A 14,625-nucleotide genomic window follows, 5' to 3' on the forward strand; every position below is an offset into this window, starting at 1 on the left:
TTTCGAAGTCAAATTCCCTTTGGGAAGAACGCACGTGACGCTCTCATAACTACGTGCCAATACCTGACCGTTATTTACATTTTGAGCTTGATCCAAAAACGCCCAGACAATAAGGAAAAACTATAATTTCTAGTTAGTTTTACGAATACGTGTGTATATTTTCATTTTCTTCACAATGTTAAAAGTTGTTTTGAAATTGATAAACAATGCTGGATAAAACTCAAAACCATTTCAAACTAAATCCACTATATTATAGTCAGGTTCAGACAAACCTGACTAGAGGTAGGTAAGACTTACCTTTTCTCATTTGTCTTAACTTTCTTCTTTAACTAAAGACTAATTAACTAAAGTTGAATAACACATAGCACTTACCAATATGCTGTTACTGTACAGAGTGTCGTAAGATTCTGCTTTTGACGCAACGTTCCTCAATTTGCAAGGCTTCTTCAAAGGTGGCGGTGGCTGGCCGTGTTTGTGCGACGGAGACGGCTGCTGATTACCACCTCCGCCTGCACCACAGACTCCTACGTGGTTGGCATTTGTCTTATTCTCCTTCTCTTTCTCTTTCACCAGCTTACTATTATGCACCAAGTTATTCTTCGTGAAGTTGCCTATCTGCTCGAACATGCTCGTCAGATGTTGGGACATCATTTTGATTGTCTACTTTTCTTTATCTCAAGCGAATTCGAACAATGCGGTGTTGCATTTTACGTTTTTCAATCTTCTATACACATAACTATTGATAGTGTTACTGGTATTTTATGAAACCAAACTACCTACATAATTCAATGAATATTCGTCTCTTTATTCAAGCATTTTTAAGGTAAGTTCGAAAAAAAAAAATTTAAACAAAAATATTTTCCAGAGATTTAAACAATATTTACATTTTGGAAATAACAGGAGGGAATAAAAGTTTTGCGAATAAAAGTCGTAAACCAAAAAACCTAACATTGACTTAAATTAATTCGCAGCAGCATAGCGTTGGAACACAAACCGCTGGTGAACTTTTAAATATTTAATTCTTTTTTACAACCCCGTTTTGTACGTGTGTTGGAAACAATTCCTTAATTGATCGTAATTTATATGGGAGTATGTTAAATTTTTAGGTTATTGTATTCAAAGCAAACGTATTGTAATCCGCCAAAACTTTATTCAGTTTTTGTTTTTTTTATTTATTTCCCATAAGTACGTATATATTCTACGGTTTAAATGTAGTAACATTGCCTTTTTGATGTCTCAAGTGGATACTTTCTCATCTGTTCGACACGGTTACAGGTCGCGGCTGACTACTCGTTTATTGAACATAGCCTTAGAACCTAGAAATTCTCAGTCAGGTCTCTACTTTGTAACATAGTTTACTAAACATCCCACCGACGACGCTAGCGTCGTTTTAGCGTGAGGTGTGGGCGTGGGCTTGGGAAAACAATGACGTCAGAGATACTGTCACCCGTATCCGGCGCGACTTCGCCGTTTGAAACTCGTCCAACAAGGGCACATTGATAACACACTTGGTTTGGAAATTACCTTATTTTTGATCTTAAGTAAAATTCTAATTTTACTTTAAGGCAGTATTTTCCATGTAAGTGATATTTAACATTTTGTTGACTCCTACATCATTGATAGATAGACATAGAGAATAGATTTAATCTCTATTTTTCTTATTCTCAGTTTTGTTATTTATATAAAAAACACAATTCTTTATATAATATTTTATTCAATCCATAGTTGTCCATAAACGTTCTTTATTAAAACGCTTATTTGGGAAATGCCTCTTTATGATTGACACCAATTTTGTAAAAGTACTTGTAAAATAAATAAAATACCCTTTGTATCTTGTTTAATCTCGTCTTTGCATTAGGATGCATATAATTAGATTCGCGTAAGATAAATCTCCCAAGACAACACATTCGGAGATGTGAGACAGTAACAAATGAGCATAGAATGCTGCAGCCCCTGTGCGCAAAGGGAGATATTTACATTCTGATTTAAATATAATTAAATAAACATTTTCTTATGTAGAATATTGTTCAACTTTTGTATTTCTTTGGAAAAGGACAAATATTTCTTTTAAATTCTAACTTGATATCTGAATGCTGCCCTACGAGTGGTTTACCGGTGGGTAAGGGTCATCAAAGTTTTACGTAAGATGCTCATAAAATAATGAGTAAGTTATGGTTAATTATAAACTTTATAAAAATATAAGTAAAGATTTAGTTCCTAAACTTTACAAACAACAATAAAAACTAAATAAAAAAGTAAAAGAATGTTACCATATCTTAAATACCTAACTGCACAATGAAACTCTCGGCTTGCTATAAACTTACTGGATTTTATTTAACTTCACTTATTAGTTTGTAAAGAGTATGGTTCGAGTTAAGACCCGTAACAGTTTATATAGCTGAAAGTACAGATGCGCACACAGGCCGATCGTCCCACTGAAAACTTTGTGCACAACTGTACACATTGAATTAATTAATGCATAATATTTTACGCACAAAATATCTTTAACGACTTTTGTTATGAAACAGCATTCTGGTGTCAAAAATATTTTGATAATATTTATCGGGATATCGAAACTTGTATTCATATATTTAGGGTAAAGTATAATTTTAATCAGCCCAAGTAAACTTGTTTTGTAATGTTGGTAGAGTTTTAGATCGTACAGAGTCGAACTTTTCTCCTCATAAAAAAATAGATAAACATATATTTATTTAACCATCAATAAATAATAACTTGTCATCGCGAAATAAAGCCGTGCGATAAATCATATTAGGGAAATATCGAATAAAACAATCTCCTTTCCCACTCAAACTTGATCCTGTTCGGTTAAGCGAATTTTCCCACTAGGCCCGATAACCCGTGAAAGAATCTTCAACACGAAAAAATAATAATGAGGCAATATTTTGAGAGCCAGAGGACGAAACAAAGCCCCTCGAATAATGGGCCTGCGTTCAGTCAAAGGAAACAGATCGGGGTTAAACTTGCCGCTTATCTTGTCCAAGTTTCGCGCAATGACACTTATCCACTTTCACTCGAAGCGATTGTTGTCGAACACGAATTTCTATTATGAAATACACAGGATGGGATAACTTGACAACTTTATCTTGTCACCTTTACACAATCTTCCTGCCCTTTTCTCTACGGTAGCAAAGTGTACTCTTCCATATAGACATTTATAAGCGGTCACCTAACCTTTGCATTAGGGACAATAAATCTTTTCAATCATCTCAGAATGAATGGAGACATCTAAACTATTATCCAATTAATCAAATCTAAACTATTATCCGATTAAATAAATTGTATTATATTTTTTTGGATCAACTTACGACAGCCTTCCTAACCAATATAGGAACATTTTACCCAATAACAATGTTTTACAATTCGGCATAATAAAGCAGCTATTGGCTTCGCTATAAAGGCATTTCTTTCATTTAATAAAGAAAGACACGTCTGCGTTTCGTAAACGAAATCTTGAGATGTTCCTGTAATTGGACAAATCTTATAAACCTTTTTCAAATTGAAAATTTACCGATGTTAATTCCTTGTGTACGATTGACCTATAAATTAAAAAGACTAAAATTTACCCCATTTATGATAAATATACATAACTTTTAAGTTAATTTAAGTTATAATAGTATATTTCAAAATTGATTGAAAATAAATAAATAAATTGGTTTCTCATACAATAGAATGCTATTGAATATTTTTACTCATTGACGGCGTCTTCGCCTTTTTCAATTGCCAATGACAAGTTCGAGGATGAATTCATTATTTTGTAAAAACGCAGAGCAAAAGTAGTCTGTCAAAGAGCAGAGATGTGATGAGGTGTCTACACCACAAACGCGCGTGTCGCTTTGACGTTTAATTTACCAGAGGCAATTATAGAAAGGATGTAGCTACTTGAATGTTGTTACTGAAGCAATCACAAATGTGCCTCCTCTCCCGTAAGACCATCTACAACTTCGACAGCGATGTTTTGGAGAAAATTCATTTTGATTTAATCAAGCGTCAATTTTCGTCATTCAAATAAGTAAAGCTTGGTTTGGCTGTATTGTTTGTCTATGGTACTTTACGATACACGAACCTTGATGTTTTAGCTTTTCCAGTCAACCATACTTCGCTAAATATATTATTTTGTTTAACGAAGATCATGAGTTAAGACAAAAACCTGATTAAAATAATACATTTATTTATTCTAGATTTGCGGTTCAGTATGCCTTGTCAATCTGCCGTCTTCATAACACCCTACCAGAGCAACATCATAATCTGATCAAGGAACAATCATATAATTATTTGAAATAAATATGTTGAAACATGCACAAATTATTCTGCAACGTTCGACGAATACCACTTTATAGGCATTCATTTCCTACGAAAACGGGTACGGAATACATTCGTATATGCAGATCCAAGCTCTTTGTTTCCGATGGAAACCAACTTGAGACAGGATCGCAGTAAAATTTGGAAGCCGTAACGTAAGGATTACGTGCAGTGGATAGCGCTTCGCACATTTGGGATTAGACCCACTCCCGACCGTGTACTAGGAATATAAAATGCCGTATTCAGCTGGCTCTGTTTCTATTTAGAAACAAACAGAGCACTGTTAGAACCACAAATTAATGGACTATCAGAATAAAAATTAGTATCCTACATTTCTAATTGGAATAATTAAAAATATTCTACTATATTAAAAGAACTAAACTGATGTAGTTAAGTTAGGTATATTATAAATAATCAATTAGGTATAAAATAAAAAATTCAATCCCTAATATTGTTCTTATCCCTATCCCGAAGATTACGGATATTTTGGACTTATTACCCGAAGATAACCCGATAACTTGAAGAAATTGGTTGTGCTTGGGAAGATTAAGAACAAAAGGTCATGGAAACGATCACAGTACAAGTTATATTGGACACAATATAACATTTGCCCTGAGTGAAGCCGGACACGAAGACTATAGAAGATAGCTGTCTCCATCAGCTAGTCAATAAATCTATAAAGCATTTCAAGACAAACTCGACCTTCAATAGCAAAGCAGACAAAGATCAAGAACCCTTTTTCCCAAGATATGTAGGATCGACATAAGCAGTTGCTATAAGTAATCACGTGCCAAATAAGTATGTATGTATAAAAGTTACGACTATATTTGTTTTCGTGCTATTTGTAATTTATTATACCAAAGTGCATCGAAAGTGTATTGCGTTGAGGTTTTAGATCTAAAAGGGTATGCATTCAAACTCAGAGACGTAAAGCCGACCAAATCCACTTCCGTACGTTTCCATACTGGTTATCTGCTCTCTAGGAATTACTATGTAAAGCTCACTTTGCTGGTCAACAACAGGATTAAGCAATACATGTTTGAGAGGATTTTATAAAAATAACAGCAAAGGAGAATATAAATAGAATAAATAAATGGAAAGTCTAATAATTAGTGAAAGTGTAAGATATTATTTTTATTTACAATTATCATATATAATATTATATATTTTTCATTATATATTAGCATAAATAAGCAACATAATTACAGCGTCCTGGATGTAAGTAGCACGGGAGCGGTCATCGTGGCGATGTTTAGGGTAGGCATATGTCCAGCAGTGGGCAACTCATGGCTGAACAAGAAGCAACATAATTCACGACGTAATAACTATTGTGTAAAAATTTAGCGAAATTTAATTCAATTTTTAATCTTTGTTTTCATTAAAGTAATTACGATATTTTAAATATAAATGTAAATATAGCTTACAAATATGTCGTTAATGGTTAACCCTTATTACAATGACGGTCATTTTAAGCGCATTCACTGGTTACTGATAGTAAGGGTCTCAAAATAATTACACTAAAAATAGCTGAATTAGCTTGCTTTGCTATTTTTAGGGATAATGAGTGTTGTAACGACCTTTTTCAGTTCATTACACATTTTGTTTATTAAATATGCTGGCGAATTGAGTATAAAAATGTAAAATATGTACTCGTGTATTTAAACTGCGAATAAATGAGATATAGCTATCAACCAATTCACCAATGTTTTAATGTAAAATCTATTGAAATAATATTAAAAATGATTGTATTAGAATAATTGTAAGAATATATAAAGAATAATATATGATATTAGCTGTATATTACTATTAATTAACAGATTTTTTTTTTTTGTTACGTTTTATAAGCTAGCGCTTGACCACGATCCCACCTGGTGAAGTGGATGATGATAAGATAATACAAGATGCTTATAATAAATATGTTGAATTCAAATCCGACGGGTATGGATATTTGAAGTGTACTTGTAAGTGAATTACAATATATAATGATTACAGGCAAATTGTAATATTATTATTCATTGGATTAAAATTAATTAAGTTTAATAATAATTTTTAATAATTGATTTCATTAACAAAACTTTACGTTATGTATGATATTGTTCCATTTAACTAAAATTACATTCCTTATGTTTTAAAAAGCTCTGACAATAACAAGTTCATTTTCTCAATTAAATTTCTGATTGAGTTTTGTTTGAAATACAATCTGTATATTTTTCTTCTAATAAAAAAATCCCGTATTATTTCATGTTTTGTTTATTACATAAATGATTTAAATGTCAATACATAAATGCTTTATAGTATGGTAGTTAACGGTTTTGAAAAGTTTCCATTATAGTGAGTACACAAGCAAAGGCCATATACGAGAATGTAAATAATATTAATTATTAATAATTAAAATTAAATATAATAATTTAAAAAAAAAAAACATTTTTAAATAAAAGAACACCTTCCAAATTAATGGTTCCGTATTAATAACATGGATAATATATGCTCGAGAACATATTAAAAAAGTAGCCTCAAAACGTTATTACCGATAATAAGAGACGAAAATTCATTAAAAAATATTAAAATCTTACTTCGAGAAACTTGTCAACTTTATCTCGAACTTTTTAACTCGTATTAAACTATTTAATAATGTCTATAGTTAAATAAACTAATGTTCAAAAAGTACTTTAACACTACGACAAGTCTACGTGTGTGTAGAGATGCACCGTATGCGACCGCATGTGCCGAGGTACTCGCGACTACTGCTGCGACGATCACTGCTTGGCCATCCACTGTCAACGTACAAGCAGCTCTTCGGCGGAACTACCGCGCATGCGCCAACAAATCCCGCCCACTAAAACTTTTTATTCGTCCGCAAATTCTCGCGCCCTTTTCACGCCGGAAGTAGCTTCGCGCCTTACCGACTTCCAACTGATTTATTCAAAGGTATTAACAAGTTTACGATTAATGCCTATTTTGTGTACTTTGTAAATTTTGAACTGATTTATTGCTTTTGTTCTCGATCGGCACCGCGTACAAACGCCTAATTTATTGTTATGACATTTCGAAACATTCCGATTGAGTGTTGCCACTATACAAGGTTTTTGCGAACATTTAAAGGAAAACTTTTTCCAAGCAAAATTTGAAGAGAACCGTTACCGCTACTATGATAAGACTGAAGTTTCTTACCAACACTGATAATTATCGTAGTACACAATGCATACTAATATTTTATAGGTGAAAATTTGTATGGATAAATGTTTGTGACACGAAACTCCTAAACGCCTGGGCGAATTTAGATGTAATTTGGAAGACAGCTCAAAATCTGAAATAACACAAGGCTGCCTAATCAAGTCAATTTTTGTTATTTAAATTATATTGAACATTAAAGTAAAAACTTTTTAAGTATATTTTTTTTAATAATAATAGTGGCTAGCAAAACTCGTCATCTGATTTAATCAACGGAAAACAATGCATTAAAAGCATAGCAGTTAATATCGACGACTTCATTTTGGATCTTCCAAGAATTCTAAATACCCGATAACGTCGGAAGTAACGCGAATAACAAACAGTTGTAAAATGCAAACCGCGAGAAATGATAGTCAAACTCAACGCTTGGAATTGTTCCAAATAGTTCAAACAACAATTCTCATTGTTTTTACGCAAAAATACGTAATTATCTTTAACACGACAAAGGAAAAAGAAAATTATTAGTTTTAACAAACTCATATTATGTAACTTACATGTTTATCGTTAATATTTTTGAGTGGAAGATGTGATTGAAAACTGTCAAATACGGAAAATATTATGGATATCAGAGTTTTATAAAAATATAATCAAACTAACTGTCGCCCGCGACTCCGTCCGCGCTGAATACAAACTTAATTAGGAGCCTATATGTTCTACCAGACTATGTTCTACGCATATAACAATTCAGCGAGATGAATACAACCATTATGGAGATTCAAAAAACATCCATCCATCCAAACATTCGCATTTATAATATAAGTAAGATAATCAAATCAAGATCAAGGTTCACAGTATAACATTGTTTTCGCAATTTTAAGATACTTCTTAATAAGCGTCAATCTTCGTACTAATTTAGTTTTTACAATTGTAAATGAATACAAATACATGTTTAATTAAAGTGTCGAACAGCGTTAACGTTTAACGACAGTTTAAAACGAGCAATAACAATGTCGCGCTCAGTTATAAACAATTTTAGCATTGAATGCGCATACATAAAGTAACATAACCCCTCAGTTATTTCCAGCTAAGCTCCGAGTTACTCGTACAAGTATGAAGTTTATCGCATAGCGCACGGTAACTGCTTTCAACTTGTATTCAAACTTTTTGGGTAAATGTTGTAAATTTTTGTATGCATCCTTGAATTAATAAGATTACGTTTAACACGTTTGAACGCTTTTAGTATGTTTGAATTTTAAAGTTTTTATTCAATCAATTTTAAGGTAAGTATCGTCAAGGCAATTTTTGAATATTTGCGAACAATATCTATTTTAAACAGCGTTTTAAATCCTTTAATTATGTTTCATTTACCCCTTATTTTATGCAGTCATGCAAATATCGTGATACTTTTGTTAAGTTTAAACAATTGAAAAATTATCTCGCTTGATTTACTAACAAATATGTTACTATACCAAGCGAATAAAAAAAACTTCGTCGTGTTTATGTTTGCGGAGAATTAAGAGATCGAGTGAAAATATTTTCACTGATAATTTCAATATTATTTAGTATTCAGACTGAATACGAGTTTATAAATTCAACACATTACATTTCTTACAAAGAAGATGTAAAGATAAGTTTTACTTTCATAGACATCAAAGCGTTACATAAGTATTGTGAAGAAAATTCAACAGTTTGCCATTCAGAGAATAGAAAAATATTTTTATGCTGTTTCTCGTCGAAAATTACATACGATCTTATAGTCTACATGCTCTACATAACTTTTATTTTATTAAATAACTAGCTGTCGCCCGCGACTCCGTCCGCGTGGAATAGAAAAAAAGAAAATTATAATAGTTTCCGGCAATTATTCTAATTTTCCTGACCTTCGCTCGCCTTGATTACGATAATGCGATTTAATTGCAAAAAAACCTGTCACTAATAATCAAAAGGGTTCTTATCGATATTTCAGCATTCGTTTTAATAAGAAAACTCATATTAAATTAATTGTATTTCAAAATAAACCTTACTTAGAATTTGTAATACAAAGCTTAAAACTTAGTTTTACTTGATATTAATTACCAGGCACAGACGATCTATTAAATCATCTTGTTGTTATTCAAACTAAAATAATTTATAGCGAAACATATTGTATTCATTTTCTGACATCAGTATTGTGGTTTACCAATTAAAACGTTAGGCAGCCTTCATTTGAAACTAATCAGTTTAACTTCAAAAACATAATAGAATTAAATTAACATAGGCGTATACACATAAGCTTTCTAATCGACTTTGTAGATAAAAAAGACTGTAAATATTTTTTTAAACACGGTTTTATCATTTGATTTGAGTATTACTATTAGCTATTATTAGAGTACTACTACTATAGCTATTGTTAGAGTAGCTTCTATAACTCGTAGCCTCTTCTATAAATTCAGCAACTGTGAAAATATTTTTTTAATCGATATGGTTTGTTCCTGAAATTATCGTTCTCGAAGTACTCTTCTATAATTGTTAAGGTTTCCTACGTCCTATGAATAAAAATCAAAATATCTGTTATTATGGAGTAGTGAACGCAAAACATAAAACGTCACTATCCAGATTGAAAGCATTAGATGTACCTACATTAACAGTTATCAGTGGTTTTATAACCTTCCATACGCCGCGCCGGCGTAAACTTTTTTATGTTAACCCACAATACTCCCCGCGTTAGATAAAACCGAATGTAGTTACAGCCGTAACAAAATATTCACGATAAAAGCTTTCCTACTACGAACTTTAATTACCGACTTTTATTCAAAATAAATTCCGTTTTTTTTTATGAAATTTATTTCGAAACTGAAAAATGTTACATACCGGTACAGTCATAAATAATACAAATCCTATCAAAATCAATAAAATCTAGCTAAATATTCCATGTATGAAAAATTTAAACATAAGGTTCCGGTATTAGAATAATGCAATAAATACAAACTTACTACCGACCAAAAGAGTTGACAGTGATATATTTAGCAACTACTAGTTGCGATTATAAACGCATGTTGATATACGTAATAATTTTTCGTCCCTCTAACTTGACTTATTGCATCAGAGTATCAGGCTTTAAGAAGCGTTCCCGTGGCCTCTAAACTACCGCAGCTTTCGACCCCACTGCCTCGCGGCTATTTTCCGCTACGTACATTACGACGCAAGCATATTACACGCGGAAAATCTATCAACCAGCACACCCTAAAAGATTCATTTATATTTTCCATAATTTTCGTAGCGACGTTCTACGACGTTATACAAATTATTCTGTACGGAACATTCGTAATGCTGAACATATTTTTAAAAAATAAAATGCAATTCTTGACTCAATTGGCAGAAAATACTGTCCTATAAATCTATCCTACTCCTCAACGATGAAGTGGCACGGTATTATCAAGTAGGCCTGAACTTCTAATTTTTGTTCCAGTTGACTTCACACTTGACAAAGTAACCAAAAAAAGGAATTAGAATGTACAGATTTCACATAGTAACGGACGCAGTTATTTTCAATTTTCTCTCGAACATTCCACGCTTGTCCGTTCCTTTAATTCCAATAGTTTCCAAACGTTTGTCGTTGTAACAAGCATACTGCAACTCTAATTTAATTACGTGAATTGGAACAACGTATACAATGGAAAAAAGGAATTCCTTTTTTTACGCCGTATGCTTTTATCAATATATTTACATTTTGTTTATTTAAATGAAAATACTTTCACTTTTTCGTGTTTACCTTAGTACAGAATTACTATGAGTAAGATTGTACGTTTTAAATCGGCATTTAAATAAGTTCATTTCAACATTTAAATAAATAGTTCGTCCTCGATCCATCATTACAATAATTTTGAACCATTAATCTGAAAATATCTTAACCTATAATGATTCATGAACAATTTCTGACAGACAATTTTCTGTTCATATTTAATTCGTTCTCAATTAAATTCCATACATATATTTTGACTCTGTGTAAACATAGTATATTTAAAAAAATCAGATCGGTAATCTAGCAAATAACGCAACAGGATTGACGCAAAATCTTCAATTTCAGTTGTGGAAGATATCTGATTTCGACAATAATCTGATGGTGATAACTGTATATTACAGTTGATATTGCTTTTTCTGAAAACATATCAAAAAGCTAAGCCATGTTTTTTAATCGTTGGAATACAGTTCCGTTGATTTCACTTGACCTTTTTGAATGGGCAGAGAGAAAACCGAGGTACAAATCGAAACAAGAGTTTCCCGTTTCTCTTTTCTATTTCAAACTTACTTCAAACGCTCGCAACAGCTGACACTTTGAATGAACGCGGTAAAAAAAAAATGAACTGTTGAATCAAGTTTGAATTCGAACTTTTCTACCTTTTTTATTCAGGAGTATATTTTCTAAACAGTGAGTTTAAATATTTGTGTGTTATAAAAACTCAACGTAACTGTAAAATGAATTTTAGTAAACTATTTATACAGCGGCTTGTGAAGTTTATTCGATGTCGGTTCTAGGAAATACAACTCTTTCATATTACGAAAAAAAGCGTGAACAATTTTAATTATAATTTGATTTCTGTTATGATCGTTGCGTCGATCGATAAAGATTCTGCGAAATGAAGTCAAAAGTTTAGAATACACTAAAGACGTAGTATTTCCACAAATCTTTTTTTTTTTACTATGAATATTCGCTGTATTGAAACATTTTAATAACTGTTAAATCAGTTATAAACTAACTGATTTCGATGCCCTTTAGTTTTTATTCAATAAACTTCTCTAATATAAATATTATTATGATAAGGTGCTCCGTAAAAATAGGTGAGCCATTTCCGTCCACAAAAATTGAACCATTCTGTCTTGATCCGATTTATTTAACCGCTTCAAAAGTTACTTGTCATATTTACGTCACGTCGTAGAAACAAGTGAAATAAATATTGTCGAAAAATTAATTTAACGTATAACATCATGAAATATTATTTCGACAAACACTAAACCTTGACTGTCTTTTAGACTAGTTTATAAAGTAGACGACAGTCATTAGTTAATGAATGGCTTAATTAATTTAACACCAAGTACATTGTCGTATAAATTTGCACAGAACATCTTCAAAACAGTTTCAACATTTTAACAAGGAGACCGCACATGTCTGGAACGTTCTAATATGCATGTATTGTTTTGTCTGTGGTAAATTGAATTTAATGTCAGCATAGTTTGTCTATTTTTTTTTTGTAAGATGATTGATGTAACACTGGTGATAAACCGATAATACGGTTCCATTATCAATCTTTATACATGGACAGTTACATGCGAAGCAAATAAAAAAGTATATTGCTCTGAATTTAAATAGATAAATTAAAAAAAATATTCCAAAAAGTATGTCTTTTATTTTATGGCGCACATCATTGAACGCGCCTACGGGACTTGCTTATTGTTTTATGTCGAGGGAAACGATCTAATTTGTCTATCTGACTCCTTAGGCCCCTTTTCGTCTTCCTAAATATCATAAATAATGTATAAAATACGAGAGTGATTTCTCTACTTTTTTACCATCTTTATGATGATGTGTATAAAATCTTTAAACATGCAATTTATTTTAATTTTATAATTGTTTTTTAATTTATCACATTTTGACCTCTGTAAAATAAAATAAATATTATTTAAATACAATCGGCAATGTTGATGAAAATATTTGTCACTGCAGCTGTATTTATAACGATAATCCGAATGTAAACCGCGAACATGTTATTGAATAAAATGTTACCTTAATGAGGCGTGTTTTGATAAAATTTAATTATATTGTTTTATTAACATACAAGCTTAGTGTTGTTTCATTTGCGGCTGTACAAATGAAATCGTTAATTACAATATTTAATGATAATTTTATTTTCAACACAATGGTCATGAAACACCTACGGAAAGTTACTAAATGAGCTCCGACGTACCACGAGATATTACTAATTGACTATCCATAGTTACCCTTCAAGAATAATAAAGGGAAAAGAAGAAATTTAATTCACAAGTACGGATGTATTATTTTATTGCCTTAGCCTATCTATAAATTACTTTTACGATTCATCAATAAGTCAATCATTTTTTACCTATATTTCGTAAGTTTTTATAAGCGTTAAAAGAAGAAAACGTGGTTTATACGCGATTTAAACGAACCTCTACATATTTTATAAGCAGAACTCTCCACTCAACATTTCAATACGAGAGTCTTGTCTTACAAAGCTAAAGTGTATATTAAATTTTCGTTGTCTTCTCTTGTTAAATTTTATTACACGACACGGTGTTTAATATTTTGTCGGCTTTGTGAAAACAAATGAAAATCGTGCTTTAATACACAACCACTTAAGACATAGATGACATTGGAAATGTTTGAAAATTGGCTCTTTACCTGTGAGTAAGTAATTAACTAAATTTAATCAAAATGATAACATTACGTAATATAAAATCTAGTTATATCTACGTTTAGGTAATATCGTTTTTTTTTATTTGAGGACATTAAAATACCATTAACAATAACAGTAATCTTACTAATCTTACTAATGCGAATGTTTGAATGGATGCTTGTCAGATGGTATCTCTAGAACGGCTGCATGGCACTTATGGCTACTTATTATTTTTATAAATCCACGCAGACGGAGTCGTGGGCGACAGATAGTTTAACATAATTTTCTTAATGTCGTTTTTGGATTGTTAAAAAATATTACTTGTACTAAAACAACATGTGTTAGAAATATTATATACAAAAGTACATAACTTTTAAAGGTATATAATTTGACAGTTTATACCGCAGACCTACCGCATCATCAAACAGATAAACGCTGTACGAAATGGACCGTGTCATATTTTGACACAGGAAAAATTTCCACCTCGCTCAGTCATTCTTTGACGAGATAAAAAAGGATGAGTGAATCCGTACGCTAAATTTGCTCGTTTTATTTCGACGTGAAACGATGAATTGTGCTCGAGGCCAGTTTATAAATCGTATTTAACTTGGAGTTTATGGAGTCCTCTTTATTATAAGTCATAACGTCGTTTTTAGGTGTAAAAAACGTGCATTAGTTCGATGTGGTAGATAAGAAATCGGTGCGCTATCATCACTTACCCAAAAGGCATTTCATGAGATAA

Source organism: Papilio xuthus, unplaced genomic scaffold (assembly GCF_000836235.2).
Source record: "Papilio xuthus unplaced genomic scaffold, Pxut_1.1 DF828780.1, whole genome shotgun sequence".
Taxonomy (NCBI): domain Eukaryota; kingdom Metazoa; phylum Arthropoda; class Insecta; order Lepidoptera; family Papilionidae; genus Papilio; species Papilio xuthus.